The 17,237-nt window shown below is 34.9% G+C and overlaps 1 pseudogene; it reads right to left on the bottom strand.

Annotated features, from left to right (window-relative positions):
* Positions 1–60: 60 nt before the first annotated feature.
* On the bottom strand, positions 61–16,065 carry LOC120211011 (annotated as a pseudogene).
* Between the last annotated feature and the right edge of the window lie 1,172 nt (positions 16,066–17,237).

Below are 17,237 nucleotides of genomic sequence, written 5' to 3'. Positions count from 1 at the left end.
TGACTTTTCCTAATTCCGTTTTTTCTTCTTCTTTTCCATGGAGTTTCAAAAGGTAAGCATTTATCGATCCTTCAAGCATAATTTTTTTTTGTTATTGCCAAGGCAATGTAGAAAAAAAGGAAATCGAAACTTCATTTTGAGGTTGATGAAGCACATATTTTCTATGGATAAGGGACATATCCAGCAGAAGATACTTGCCCCAATACCTAGAACAAACAGATGGAAACAGTGAAATACGAGCTATAACGATGTTCCAACCTTCTATAAATATTGAGAATAAAACAAGGCAAAAACTGAACCAAGTTAATGAAGTTCAATCTAGTGTTGGTCTGCCTCAGCCGGCCTAGATAACCAGATCACCATAGTAGGCAGGTTAATAATTGGAATATTGAGAATTCTTACTGTAGACACTACGTTTTTGTCCAGTTATTATTATTATTATTATTATTAAATAATAATTATAAATAAACATTACAGGCCCAACAACAGACCCAGAAGCCTATTTACAAAACTAAACCCGGATCAACCCAACATACCAAACCGATCCAGAACCCGAGTTGACCCGAGACCTGATCCGGCCCAAACGACTCTGAAGGCCCAAATGGCTAGTTTTTCTAAACCCTATCTCCAGCACCGCCAACTCTATCAGCCGTTGGATCTGGAGAGATCCAACGATCACAGATGATCCAACAGAAACCCTAGGGTTTCACCAACCCTAGGGTTATTTCGGTCATCGCCTCCAGATGGTCAAACCAGTCGCTTCCACGACACCGCCGCCTCAACCGAAGCCTCCAGAAGACTCAAGGAAGGCCGCACACGTTGCAACCCCTCGGTGAGTCACCACCATAGCTTCGGTGACTCATCGAGGCTTCCCCTATTACCCGATCAAAGGCGAGCATTGTGGTGGCCTATAAAAGGCCATCGATCCTGCAAGAAGAAAAAAACCAACAACCATTTTGAACAAGAAAAAAAACCAAACCAACAACAAGCAAAAGATATACGAGCAACCAACACAGCAATCAACAACAAAGAACAGAAGCAGAAAAGAAAGGAAGAAACTCACCGTATTATCGTCAGAACATCGTCGGAGAGTCGAAAAACTGAAGGTAAACTTGTAGATCTAGATCGATTTACTGATCTTTAGGCTAAAAAAGGCTCAGATTTCGGTTTAGAAAAATAAAGGCTTCGATTTGGGGTAGGCGGTGGCTGTCGGCGGTCGGCCGGTGACCGACTCTCCCTCCATTGAGGGAGTTTAGAGAGTCTCAAGAGAGAGAAGGAAAAAAAAGAGAAGGAAAAAAAATGAGAAGAATTAAGGCCCTTAAAGGCCAAATTTAGGTATAAATATCCCTCTCCAAACGATGTCGTTTTGGGGAGGGGTATCTGCGTAATTTCATTAATGGGTAAATTATGTCCGCAGTACCTGACATTTTGTAAAATTCCATTTTAGTCACTGAATTGATTTTCTGTGCATTTTAATTCAGCATTCACCTTTTATTTTATTTCTTTTTAGTCCTTAACATTATATTTATATATTTTAAGGTAAAATATCTATTTTAGTCCTTATAATTTTAGTAAATTATATTTTAATTTGAATAGTAATTAGGGTAAATTACACTGTTACTACTTAAATTTTATGATGTTTCTAATTATGGCCATTAATTTTTATATTTTATAATTTAATCCCTAATCTTTAATGTTTTAATTTTAAATAATATTTTTTGGGTTATTTACTATTATAATATTTCATATATTAAGTGTGTATTAATAGTAACCTAGAATTTTAATATTTTAATATTTTAATCATTATAGTTATTACATGTATTTGGAAAATAAAATAATTCATAAAATATTTCCTTAACTGATTAGGAATATATTTTAAATGACTATTGGTATAAAATAGTACCCTTAATGATTTTAGAGGGATCATAAAATTGAATTAAATTCGATTTGTAAATTTATTGTAAAGACATTAATTAATGAACAAAGATACCAATTTTGGGTGTTGTGGGGGTGCTAATCCTTCCCCACACGTAACCGACTCCCAAACTCATTTTATGGTAAGGAGACCCCTTTTTTGTTGTTTTAATAACATTTTTATAAATTTTATTAAAATAACCAAGCGGTTTTGGTGACGCATCACACCTCGAGAATTGATTGGTGGCGACTTCTCAATTTGTGTTTTATCTTATGCAAGAAGAAAAACACTTACTTTTTTGAGACGAGATTTAGAAAATAACAACACTTGTTTTCAACGGGAAAAAAATGGTCTCGACAGCTTGGTGACTCCGCTGAGGACAAATTGTTTTAGAGAGTCAAGCCACTAGTTTACTTATTAGTTGTCTTTATAATAAATTATAAGTTGGTTAATTTAATTTTCCCTTGAATAACCATTATTTTTGTGAATTTATTAACAATTAAATAGTTGTACTAACTTGTTTGTTAATGTTTTCAGATTTAATTATGTGTCCTTAGAGTTAAAGAATAAATTTATGTGTTGTACATTGATTTTTCTTTTTTCTTTTCCTCACACATTGTGCACTACATTATCATGACATGAGCTAAAATCCCACTCTATCCTATTTAGTTTGAATGAGAAACTACTCCCTCATGTGGTTTTCACCTCTGTAGGGGATAGGGGACCATTCCTTGAGCTCACACCTTATGTTCCTCGTATGGTTTTCACCTCCGAATGGACATAAGGAAGTGTGTTCATTCGATTTGAACTCAATCTGAAAGTCTATAATGGACCAAGATTAAGGGTTTGGTAGCCCAATAGGGCATCAACAAAGACAATTCGATGACCCTTTTTACCTTATAACCTAACCTAAAAAAGAATTTCGTAAGGTTAGCACACAAGGGAAAGTTTGTTGACTTTTTTTAATTTTTTTTACATAATATTACTTTATTTTCCAAAAAAGTATGGAATTAGATTGCATGAAGCTAGGATTTTTATGATTATTAATTATTATTAGTTAATTTTTCTATTAATTTTCATTTTGCATTACATTTGTATTGCTCAATACATCCCCAAATAATGCATTAAAACATTCATTCATTAAAATAAGAATTTCGACCAAAGTGATATTGGTTCTTAGTTGTAGCAAGAATGCTTAGCATCCACACGACACAAGAAAATTTCTAAAGAAACTGAGGATAGGCTAGCCAAAATGGAGAAAGAGCAGAAAGAGATGCAAGAAGAAGTGAGGAGAAAGTTGGCACAAATTGAAAACGATATCACAAAATCTCAGCTCGATCTACTGAATAAGATAGAAGAAATGTTTGGGAAACATTTGACCGTTGGAAATAACCTTGTTGAAAACCCCACATATCCTCTAGGTGTTACACCTGTTCACATTCCGAGGAACACCTCTGTGCATCACAAAATCCAACCACTTGTCTACTTCACTGTTAAGAACCCATAATATCAAGCTGGAGTTTCGTTCACCACTAACTATCCTACTGCTTCTTGGTTGAAGCCAGATGAATTTTGTACTGATAATAAGGTGATAAAATCTAGAGAGATGGCTGAGTCATTTTATGGGTTTGACACCAAAGAGCTAAGTCTGGTCCCAGACCTGGTTCTCCCAACAAAGTTCAAGGTTCCAGTCGAGAAGTATAATGGGACCACATGCCCTTCATATCATATCACCATGTACTGTCGTCGCATGATTGACTTTGTGGAGAATGAGGAGTTGTTGATCCACTATTTTCAAGATAGTTTATCTGGATCTGCTTCCAAATGGTATAATCAGCTAAAACGTACTCAAATCCGTTATTGGAAAGACTTAGCTCAAGCCTTTTTGGGTCAATACAAGCACATGGCTGATATGGCCCCTGATCGAACAATGCTGCAAAAAATGAATATGAAGTGCAACGAGAGCTTTCGACAATATTCACAACGATGGAGGGACGTTGCTTCTCAAGTGCATCCACCAATGACTGAAAGGGGGTTCACTACTTTGTTCATCAATACATTAAAATCTCCTTATATTAATCACATGATAGGGGCTGCCACTTAGAATTTCTCTGACATCGTCATTTGTGGAGAAATGATCGAAATAGCTATTAAGAATGACAGGATAAGAGGCTGACAATACTGACATCGAGAAAGAAGCTGAGATCAATACAGTGAGGTCTTATTCAGCTAATCATGGGACCAAACCTTATAGAATGACCATAGAGAAGGCTCCTATCGGTGAAATTTCAATAACATATGAAGAATTGCTCCCATTACTAGTTCAGCAGAATCTTGTGACTCCAGTTCAGTTTAAACCAAAAGAACCCACATTTCCTGAAGGGTGTGATGTTAATGCAATATGTAGCTACCACATGGGAAGCTCGAGGCATACTACTGAGAATTGTGCGGCATTGAAGCGTAAGGTTCATAATTTAATTGAATCAGGGGCATGGACATTCGAGGAATGATAGGGCAAGCTAAGTAAACAAGTAGAAGTTGTTATCTACTACTGTAGTACATTCTATTTTCAGTTTCTTGTTTGAACTTGTTTTTGTTCCTTTCTTTTCCTTTTTGTAATAAATAAATGTGATTTTCTTTTAAGGTTATGGGCATTGAATCTATTTTACAATCTTGTAGTTCTTTGAATACCAATTATATTAAAAAATCTTTAAATTATTAGAGTTGTAATATTTGACAAAGTATCAAGATTAAAAACTGGTAAAACAAAAACCCTTGACCTTACATCAAAAGAAATACACTCAAATATCCTCCTCTTACAAATATGAGATAGCCTTCTCCTATTGAAAGTAATTAGACAAAAGACTTGGTATTTATATATAGGAACGTTAAACATGGGGCATTGTTTGTTTATTACATTACAAAACCGACTAGACTACTTTTCTATTGATGACGTTCGATGATGAACGTAATCTTCACAAATAGGTAAATCTAGTTTAAGTCAGTTGCTTGAGAATTGAACTCCAACGAAGAGATTTTATGACTTCCACCAAAACACGTAGACTATAACAGTTTCTTCTTAACAAGCTTAAGAAGTTGGAGCTGTATACCCAAGATTGAGTTGTCCCTCTAAAATAATTGGTTAATCACCCTGAATTTATGGATAAGTTAAAAACATTGCAATAAAGCTGAATTCAGATAGCCAAAATGGCAAAGAAGTTGCTGTAAAAATGGAATAAGGGAGTTAATAAACACCTATTATAGTTAACCTCACACAAGCACTCAGAAATTTCGTTTTTAGACCAATATTTTCCTACTGCTTTGGTTAGAGGAGTCTAAATGGAAGATTCCAGAGAACTAAAATAGAGGTATTCTAGGAAGTCTAAGTAATTGGCTATGCTAGTTGCGTCATTTTGTCTGCATCCGGTTAAAATACCAAGTCATGAAAGTGAGGCATGTGTCAAAGTTCACAAAGAGCGAGAGAAGATTGACATCTTAAATAAATGTAACCATAGAAAATAGGAAAGCTATCCTGAAACCAACCCAAATTTTGATACTTGTCAAAGAGTTATAACTCTAGAACATTAAAGAGTTGTTGATTCTTTTGATATTTTTTTAATTTATGCTTATGATTTGATTCTATTGTGAACCTAAATTAAGCAATACCTTACAAAATTCTTTCATTCTTTGATAAAGAAAGGAGGAAAAACATTTTCAAACAAGACAATCTCAAATGAGGAAGGTTCTTGAAGTAAGTTGATGCCTATTCTACCTATATTTGAGAAAAAGAATAAACGAGGCCAAAATGATGAAGCATTTCACATTCTTGAAAGCAAGTGGTCTAAGAAGCTAGAAAGTCTAGAGAATTAAACTTGTAACGCTCTCTTGTGACATTATCAACAACTCATCAAGAAGGATTACCTTGTTCTAAAGGGTCATGTTGAAAGCCCATTTTAACTAGAAATGATCCATGTGGGGCATTTTGAAAGATCACATTAATATGAAAGTTTGGGGCATTTTGAAGGCTCATTTCAGACAGAAATGATCCATGTAGGGCATTTTGAAAGCTCATGTTGAGGCATTTTAAAGGCTCACATTAGCAAGAAGTAATGTTGAACACATTTTGAACGTTCGTATCAACAAATATTGGGGCATGTTGAAGGCCTATATCATCTTATAGAAAGATCATTGATTTGAGCAAATATTTCCTATGAGACAAAAAATTGCATTATTATGGTGATTTAATGCTGGCAAGCCAAAGCGTCCCACTTGTATTCCCACTGAGCTTTGTTCTTAAGTGTCCTTATAACATCCTACAAAAGCTCCGAACACTATGCAAAGAGTTCAATCATTGAGAAATCTAGGAAAAAGCCACAAGAAAGAATGAATGTGTTGTCAAATGTTTTATGAACCAGTGGTTATGGTGCTGAACCAATGTTGCAATCATATGGTTTCTATTTATTAAACCAAGATGAAGTTTGTTTTCTTCGACCCTAAGGTTTGAAGTAAGAAACAATGAAAATTTCTTTCCACAAAGAGGCGCTGAAATTTTAACAACAAGAAACTAGTGGAGCCAACTAACGTTAAACGATAGGTTGTTTTTAAACATCTTGCCATGATATGGTTTGAATGACTTTGTTCAAGATCTAATTAGATGTGGAGACATGAAAGGAATTAGGATAAATCCTCATTGTGATGTGGTTTAAGAGTCAAATTAGAACAGATGCTGTTTTTCTAATTAATCTCTGCTGAATTTGGAATATTTACATCTACATTCTTCAAAGATAATAAATTATCTTTTCAAAAATAAAAGTTTTATTGGATTTCTACACAAGTCTAGGCAAAGAAAGCCAGTTTTATCAAGAACAAAATTGGAGAAAAGAACTTGAATGTTAGGGAGCAAAAAAAAAAAAAAAGTAGATTTTTGCAAAGAAATGCAATGGTACACCTTGGTGTGGAAGAAGAATGAAGGCGAACAGATCAGGAAGAGAACCAAGATTGCTTGAGCACCTCTTCACTGTCGTTAGTCGAGAAAACATGCATCAGCATACACATACACATACACATATACATACATGATTTTGCATCATTGCATCAAACATCCATAATCTTATGCAATAAAAATTTGAATTTTTCCTCTCATGAGGGTACCCTTAAAATTTCTCTTGAAATCTTGTCTTTCTAAAGGATATTTTATATTCTCATGAGGACGTTTAGGATAGTTGCATTTAGATACAATTTTAGATATTTCAGGAAATAATGAGATTAAAAGTCAAAAAAGACTTCCTCAATGAGAAGGAGCAGTCATATTCAGATTAAACATTTTCGAAGAAAGATTTGTCTCACTTGAGATAGGTTTCACTTGAAATAGAAAAATTATCTTACTCGAGATAATTTTTTCTCAAAGAAAAGATTTGTTTCGCTTAAGACAGGTTTCACTTGAAACAGAAAAATTATCTCACTCGAGATAATAATTCTCAAAGAAAAGATTTGTCTCGCTTGAGATAGGTTTCACTTGAAATAGAAAAATTATCTCACTCGAGATAATTATTCTCAAAGCAAAGATTTGTCTCGCTTGAGACAGTTTCACTTGAAACATAAATTTTATCTCACTCGAGATTGAAGTAAGTCTTTCGAGTATGATGCTTAAATTTGTTCATGATGGCCGAAATTTACAAATTACCCCAAATCGAAGCCCTTATTTTTCTAAACCAAAATCTGAGCCTTTTTTAGCCTAAATATCAGTAAATCGGTATAGATCTACAAGTTTACCTTTGGTTTTTTACTCTTCGACGATGTTCTGACTACAATACGGTGAGTTTCTTCCTTTCTTTTTGCGTATGTTCTTTGTTGTTGATTGCTGTGTTGGTTGCTCGTATATCTTTTGATTGCCGTTGGTTTGGTTTTTTTTCTTGTTCGAAATGGCTGTTGTTTTTTTTCTTCTTGCAAGATCGATGGCCTTTTATAGGCCACCACAATGCTCGCCTTGGACCGAGTAATAGGGGAAGCCTCAGTGAGTCACCGAAGCTATGGTGGTGACTCACCAAGGGGTTGCGATGTGTGCGCCTTCCTTGAATCTTCTGGAGGCTTCGGTTGAGGTAGCGGCGTCGTGGCAGCGACTGGTTGGAACATCTAGAGGCGGCGGGCGAAATAACCCTAGGGTTGGTGAAACCCTACGGTTTCTGCTGGATCATCTTTGATCGTTGGATCTCTCCAGATCCAACTACTGATAGAGTTGGTGATATTGGAGATAGGGTTTAGAAACCCTAGCCATTTGGGCCTTCTGAGTCGTCTGGGCCGGATCAGGTCTCGGGTCAACTCGGGTTCTGGATCGGGTTGGTATGTTGGGCTGATCTGGGTTTTGTTTTGTAAATGGGCTTTTGGGTCTGCTATTGGGCCTGTAATGTTTATTTGTAATTATTATTATTTAATAATAATAAGAATAAGAATAATAATAACGGGACAAAACTTAGTGTCTACACTTACAAGAAAATAAGACGGAGTGTATTTCAAACACCCAGAAGCTATAATCTAAAGCTAACAGCAAAGAAGTCTCTATATCAAGGCAAAAATCCTAATATCCAAGTCTTCTAAAATCCATCAATGCAACATCTTACGTCCATCAGCATGTAAAAGGGAGAGGAGAAGATTCATTACTGGTTATTACCGTGGTTAGATTTTCAAAGGCACCACCAAATTTAAAAATAAAATTCAAGGAAATAAGTAAAAGGATTGTTCTCAATGCAAAAGTAAAGTAGATAAGCATAATACAATGAAAAATAATCCTAATTACATCAATTGTGGTCTTATTTTGCAAAATAAGGTAGATATGCCTACCCAGGAGAACGCTTAAAGCTATACTTAAGGGGACTAGCAACAGTTCAGAAATAGCCTGAAAATGGTAAGTTATAAGCTTATCATAGATATCGTAAACTCTAGCACTAAAGGGTAGGTAATCATTCACATTACGTATGTGATTCTGAAGGAATCCGCACTTTGCTGCTTATCATTATGGGAATCATTAGTTAAGCTCGCCACGAGTAAAACCTGATATTTAAGAGAAGAGAAGAGAAGAGATAAATGAGAAAAGGACCATGACACATATCAATCCAAAGGAAGAAGAGGTACTTAGTACAAGGCGATAAGTACGTATTAGAAGCATAAGAAAGAGCTTTCATAAATCAGAAAAGACAATTTCAAGATCAAAGGAGAAATAAATGTTATTTTGATATGACATACCAGAGAATAGATGCAAGCAATCACGGCACATACAACGAAGACGAAGAAAACATCGTAGTTGGCATGGCCGACAAAATTATTTATCCAAATGCAATGGTGATCCTTGTAATCAAGAGGAGCACTTTAAGAGCATTATTATTGAGGGCATTTGAGAAATGAACGAATATTAAAATAGATTGAACATACCATTCTCAAAATGCATCTTTTGCAAACACGACAGTGATGTGCACGAGGAGGCTTAAAACAAGAATACTTTTGACAAAATCTCAAATCCCTTCCCTACAAAACATTCTGAACAAAGGTCACAATCTAGAAATAGATGAACAAAATAAAGCCATGCAATTAAAACATAGGTCTATTAACCTCCCAAATGCAATGAAATTTCATTGACCACGTTTATTCTCAATATTTCAATGGTTGAAGCATACTTTCTAGAGGAGTCAACCCAACTTAAGAGGATTTAACGCCACTTACATGTGAATTTTGTCCCATTGAGATTATTTTGACTTATAAGTTTCGAACAAATCCTTAACAAGCATAAAAATGGCAATCGATCTTTGAAAAAAAAACAAGACTCAAGCAAACAGGGAAACCAAATTTTTTTCAATTGTTCTGGTTCCAAGTAAAGTCAATATTATTATGTGAGATCAAACATGACGCACAATTACGTCAACGTATGCATTTCAGTTATCCATTTGACAATTATAACCTACGGAAAACAAACATTCTCTGGATGGTAGCAATAAAAGTACTGGTAGCTAGGATAGAAATCAATGACAGCTGGAGCCTTACCATAACACAAATCGTGTAGCGCCAAAATAACAGTCTATGGTATAATTAATAATGAAATAACACAACAGAATTCAACATGACTAAGGCTGAACGTACAAACATGCCGAAGCGACATTCTCTGAATGTTGCTGCAATGATAAGGGCATTCTACCGTGCAGAGTATCAATCAAACTCCTGATTCCTGAATACAGGGCAGCAAAAGGGCCTAGTTTCAAAATGCTTTCTTTCGCACACTAATGGACTGTAACACTCTAATCCAATTCAATCCGAAGATCATTGAATTATGATGTCACACGAAACTATATAAGTGGCTAACCAGTTTTTTGAAAACGTTTCATCAAATATTATCTAGAAAATCCGAATACCATGTAAATACAAAACATAAGCATTTGAAATACGGGGAACTCCATACATAAGTCTCCAAAATATATTAGTAATCAAAATACAGAGTTTACGATTCAATTACAAATAAGGGTCTATGATAGTACATGCCCACTAAATACTTGAGACGTACTCTGAAAAGGTCGAGTTTGGAAAGCTCTGAATCGGTAACATGCTCCTCGATCTAGCACCTAAGGACCTGCGCATGGAAACAAATTCCATACGCTGAGCTCACAAGCTCAGTACCACATAAATAACCAGACTATACTACATGCATCCAACATATAAGCATAATATAGTATAATCAAGAGCAAATGCAACACTCAAACAAACAGTAAGTATCATGGTGTAGTTCGGGGTCACTTAGCATGACGGAACTCACACCCCTCCTTACTTATGACAACTCTTAAGGAAGACCTAGGTCACATAGCATCAGTGTCTCCTTAACACTTGGGTCAAGTCCGGGCCACGAAGCATCAACACTTGCCTGAATATTCTACTCCTCTAGAGTACTCGGGACGTGTCTGGGTCACATAGAATCGGCACAACATCCAACTAGTATTTTAAGTGCCTAAGAACTAGATTGGATATATCTAGATAATATTTACTCATTCATCTAGCTTCATTATGTAACTCGGGTGTCCTCGTCGGTTCTAGAGCATCAAACAAATGCACAAGTCTTATAAAATCTTAACTCATTAAAACCTTATGTTATCACACAATTATTCAGGTTTCACTTTTATTCTTATGGAAGAGTAAACCCTTTTAAAGAACCCCAAATCATCTCTCTCGAATCACCCACCAAATTTGTCTAAGGTTTCACCTAGGAGGATCGATACTCACCTGAGAGTATCGATATTCACTCCCTTAGGTATGAATACTCTCTCAGGTATCGATACCAAAATTGCATTCGATGTTTTGGAAAATGTCCCAATATCGATACCCTTATTAGGAGTATCAATACTACCCCTATTGGTATCGATACTCCCTTGATTATCAGTACCAAAATTGCATACTGAAATCGATTTAGAACCCCGAGTATCGATACTAATCCTCGTGGTATCGATATCGTATGAATAACATCGATACTCCCTGGTAAGTATCGATACCCTCTCATTCTTATTCAAATTTTCAGATTCTCACGAAGAACATTACCGATACTCTCGACCCAAAACCTCTGTTTCCACTCGTTAAAACACTCCCAAATCACTCCTAAGGTACCTAAAACATCCCCATTTAGTGTTTAATGCTATTTAGTATGCAAGGAACATGAAAGGTCGTCACCTTAAGCTTTAACAACAACAAATCCCATTTTTCATGCTTAAATCTCCCAGCCAAGTGCATACAAAGGCTCAAGAACACAACATGCATAAAAAAAATTATATTTTGAACTACAAGCAATAGAGAGAAGTTATAAATATGTTACCTTTCACCTAAGAGCTACAAAAATGACCTCAAGCTCAACCAAGATTCTCATTTCCTTTGCCTTGGCCTTAGAACTTTCACCCACTTTTGTCACTAGAATAAGCAAATGTAAGGGAGTTATTAACACTCTCAAAGGCTTAGAACATTAGAAGTAAGGTTTTTAAGGTTTAGAAACGTTCTAGAGTTCTTCCTATGCTCTAGAACTTAGAACCCTCCTTAAACCAATTCTTGGCCACCATGGCTAAACTTCAAGGTTAAGAGCTCATTTTGAAGCTCTAGAGGAGATGATTACCAATCTTATATTCTTAATTTCTGTAACACCCATATCCCGTATACCTTTCCGTTCACGAAATACATATGTCACATCACTTATAAAACATTTTGTCTTTTAAAAACCCTTAAAAATTTGTTTCAATTTTTTTAAATTAAAACATTTAAGTACAATTATAAAACAGTCATTGAACTATAATACCAAAATTCCACATTACATATATTCCAGAGCATTTTTCTTTTAATTCGATTACATGCCAACAACTGTTCAAAATAAACATGATTGTCCAACCGTTACTGATGAGGGTCAACCTTAATTGATGATATCCATTGCTACTACTGCACTCCTTATTTGATTTGTCTCTTCTTTTACCTACACGTGTAAGCAACACACATTAAGTATTTACTTAGTGAGATATAATACTGTAAAGAAATCTTTATGTATAGATATGTATATCATATTTATTTAGTTCATACTAAAACGTATATTCTTAAAGGATCCTATAATCCTCCTCTGTTAAACCTTATTCCATTCACAATTATCTTATTTATTTTTAGTACGCTTAGCGTACCTATCTTTCTTTATACTTTTCTTTCTCCATTTTTATCTTTAGTCATTATTCCTTATTTTTATTGAGAGTATCCATTAAAACATGTATCATACCCAATATTAGTATATTTCCTAACCATTATACTTAAACAATACTCAAAAGGACATATCATTAACTTTCTATAACAATATCAACCTATTTTTAACATTTATAACTCCATAGTATTGATACCCCTACCATGATATCGATACTACTATACTATGGTACCGATACTATGCTATGGTATCGATACCATTTTTGTATTCTGTTTTGAAATGGTATCGATACCTTCCCTTCAGTATCGATAGTTCCCTTTCAGTATCAATACCGATTGAATCAATATCGATACTATCAAATTTTTGCCTATAGTATCGGTACTATTCTATCAGTACTGATACTCGTACCCAGAATTTCCAGTTTTTAGTTCAAATATCACTCTAATGGGGTCAAATTTCGTCATGCTTACACCCTACAATCCTATTGAACTCTTCTTTAATTATCCAAACTAATTTTCCTTCATTTTGTTTCTCAAAACATCTAACATCATCCAAGAACATTAAATTCTAAGAATCACAACACTTTTCCTAATGTGTTCTTAATCCTATCCAATGCTTCTAATCTCTCATTTACCTCTTTGACAAGTCAATTCTACCAATAAACAACAATAATCACTCATATATATCAACATATCATTTAAAAAACATTTTCTGAAATCTCTAATATTTCCCTTATCTCATAGTTTTAATCCCATCTAATCCTTCCTTAATCTTCTATCATGCTCAAAGCTTCAATAACTAACAAAAAATAAAAGGATAAACTATCAAATTGAAATCTCACCTTTCCTATACGAAGAGCTTGTCCACGGGGAAGAAGAGAAAAGAGAGATATATCAACTTTCCTCTTTTTCCCCTTTTTAAATCCCTAATAAAGATATATTTTAATTTTCCTCCTAAAAGACCAAAGTGCCCTCTTTATTCATCTTTTTATACAATTTAGTTCAAAACACTATTCCCAATCATTTTCTCATATTTTAGCATTTATTCAATTAAATCCCCAAATTTAAAATCTTTTCAATAAAATCCCTTATACAATTTTTGGGGCATTACAATTTTGGACTAGGAGTGTAACCCAACAAAGTTCCCACCTTTAAATTTCTCACAATCAAAGAGAAAAGAAGAAGAAAGGAAGAAGAAGACAAATGATGGCGAAGAAAAAGAGATGGAAGGATTTTTCCCAATTTGTAGAATGCTCTCGGCCTCGACTTTATCAAACAATTAAGGGAAATCAACCTTTGAAATATCTCAGGGGAAAATTGTACTCCTAATCCTCCTTATTTGATGCACACTTTAAAAATACCCTTTTAAGTCTTATTGGGCTAAAGCCCAAATCAAAACAATTATACCTTAGCCCAAAACTCATAAATGGTTTCCTTATACCATTTAAAACTTATTCGGGTTTACCCAAATCTACTAACCCGAGTATCGGGGCATTACATGGACTAATTGTTTCCACTCAATTTTCTGTATACTCCTTATTAGGAGTATCGATACTACCCCCATTGGTATCGATACTCCCTTGAGTATCAGTACCAAAATTGCATACTAAAATCGATTTAAAACCCTGAGCATCCATACTAATCCCCGTGGTAAAGATATCGCACGAACAATATTGATACTCCCTAGTAAGTATCGATACCCTCTCACTCTTATTAAAATTTTTCAGACTCCCACGAAGAACAGTACCGATACTCTCGACCCAGAACCTCTGTTTCCACTCATGAAAACACTTCCAAATCACTCCTAAGGTACCCCAAACATCCCCATTTAGTGTTTAAGGCCTATTTAGTATGCAAGGAACATGAAAGGTCATCACTTTAAGCTTTAACAACAAAAAATCCCATTTTCATGCTTAAATCCCCCACCCAAATGCATACAAAGGCTCAAGCACACAACATGCATCAAAACTCTATATTTTGAACTACAAGCAATAAAGAGAAGTTAGAAATATGTTACCTTTTACCTAAGAGCTACAAAAATGACCTCAAGCTCAACCAAGAGTCTCATTTCCTTTGCCTTGGCCATATAACTTTCACCCACTTCTCTCACTAGAATAAGCAAATGTAAGGGAGTTATTAACTCTCTCAAAGGCTTAGAACATTAGAAGTAAGGTTTTTAAGGTTTAGAAACATTCTATAGTTCTTCCTAAGCTCTAGAACTTAAAACCCTCCTTAAACCCAACCTTGGCCACCATGGCCAAACTTCAAGGTTAAGAGCTCATTTTGAAGCTCTAGAGGAGATGATTACCAATCTTATATTCTTAATTTCGGATTAGGAGAGTAACCCAACAAAGTTCCCACTTTTAAATTTCTCACAACCAAAGAGAAAAGAAGAAGAAATGAGGAAGAAGACAAAGGATAGTGAAGAAAAAGAGATGGAAGGATTTCTTCCCAATTTGGTGAATGCTCTATGCCATGACTTTATCAAACAATTAAGGGAAATCAACCTTTGAAATCTCTCAGGGGAAAATTGCACTCCTAGTCCTTCTTATTTGATGCACACTTTAAAAATACCCTTTTAAGTCTTATTGGGCTCAAGCCTAAATCAAAACAATTATATCTTAGCCCAAAACTCATAAATGGTTTCCTTAGACCATTTAAAACTCATTCAGGTTTACCCAAATCTACTAACGCGTTACCTGGACTAATTGTTTCCACTCAATTTTCTGTATACTACTCATCACAGATTCAAATGCCTTTCGACAATGCATTTAGCTCCTCTCCTTATTTGGCATCTTTTTACACAATACATGCCAGCCATTTTGGTAAATACACATCACATTCTTCCAGAATTCCAAAAATTTCACCAAATGATCAGACCACCAAAGATCCTCCTTTTTTACCTCATGCAAAATTTGCTAATCTGCTCCACCTCTAAAAATTCGCTAATTTGCATGCAATAATCATGAGAATGCCAAAACCCCCAACATGAATCTCTTCATTTCTAACAAACCCACATTGGAGAAATTGGTATTTTTTTATTAAAAATGTAAAACTCCATCCAAAATGTAACCAAAATACCAAAATCAATCCTTTGTGGTAATTAGACAGGAAACAGAAGCATCCTCGGCAGACAAAATCAAGCATTTTGTCTGATTTTTAGCGTACCTTGCGTTTGGTCTCGTGGATAGGAAGTTCGGGATCTTCAATGTCGGGCATGAAAAAAGAAGGAACCCGATCCGGATCCGCGAAGATGGCAAAGGCGTAATTCAACACATACATGAAAGCAACAACGGTAAAAGCAACGGCGTTCATGATGCCAGGATAGGCCATTAGACCAAGCCAGGAGAGGCCATTAGACCAAGCCAGTGATCAATGAAAATAACGACCGTAGAATGGTAAATAAAAACGATGGTCGAGATGACAACTATTACAGAAAAGCTGAAGCCTCGCACCATGGTTTTTTATGCATTTGCTAGCAAATGTTCAGACCGATTGGCGAAAACGTTGACGTTACAAACGACGGCGTTTCCGGCGATTGACTTTCGAGTTGGACCTTTTCCCTTTTCTATTTTTTTCTCCATTTTTTGTTTGCAGGGTTTATAGATGGGATGAAATGAAGTGCTGTTAGTCTTTTTCTTCTTTCCATTTTACACGAATGTCCCTTTAATTTCTTCTACTTTTCCGGATTGGCTCCTACTCAAATTCCCTTTTATATTTTGATAATTTGTTTTCGTTGGCTACTTCAATATCTAAAGCTTATCACTTTATATGGTTAAGTATGTTAAAATTTAATTATTTTTTCTTTTATGTAAATTTTACAGATTATGTTCGAGATTTTTACTATTTTTTAATATTTGCATTAATTTTTCAATAAAAAAATACAATATATTCTATAATTATATTTAACACTTATGGCTATTATTATCAACATTTATCTCTATTAATGTTTATTTTTTAAATTTAATTAGTTGGTGTTAACCTGATGCTAACTTAGTTAAGGAATATTGAAAAAATTCTTTTTTTAAAAATATTAATAGAGATATTATTATAATTATGTTTCTTATTTCATACTTTTATGTGATTTTTAAATAAAATAATGATAAACTATACGAATATTTCCTTTTTGTTTTTAGTCTGATTGATTTTGCTCATCAGTTCAAAATTAAGTATGTTTAATCTCTTACGTTATTGGTCCGTTCAGTTTATGTCTCTCAATCGTTAACTATCATAAACCCCTTAACAAAAATGTTACGTGATAATTAAAATTAAAAAAAATCATGTGTTGTGTGCCTTCTTCTTCTTCGTCACCCCACCAATGAATCGATCGCCCAAAAAAAAAAAATGAAACAACAGAAAATGGGACGCATCGCATTATGCAGACGAGGCTCACCAGAAAAAAGTGTCCCTACACTCCCTTGCTGTCAGTAAACAAGTCATTGTCGTTGGATGTTACTGATCTGCAGACACCACAAATGATTGATGTCTATACAAAAGTTTACTAATGAGCAAGCTGTGTTAGATGTAGGCGTTATGTGCACCAAGGTTGGCTGGTTGTTAACAGGCAGTTGTGAAGTTGTTGCAGCTGTTGTATAGTTGTTACTATAACGGCTAAGTTGTTACAACAGTT

This window comes from Hibiscus syriacus, unplaced genomic scaffold, assembly GCF_006381635.1.
Source record: "Hibiscus syriacus cultivar Baekdansim isolate YM2019G1 unplaced genomic scaffold, ASM638163v2 tig00109957_pilon, whole genome shotgun sequence".
Lineage (NCBI taxonomy): Eukaryota > Viridiplantae > Streptophyta > Magnoliopsida > Malvales > Malvaceae > Hibiscus > Hibiscus syriacus.
This window is presented reverse-complemented; position numbering and strand designations above follow the sequence as displayed.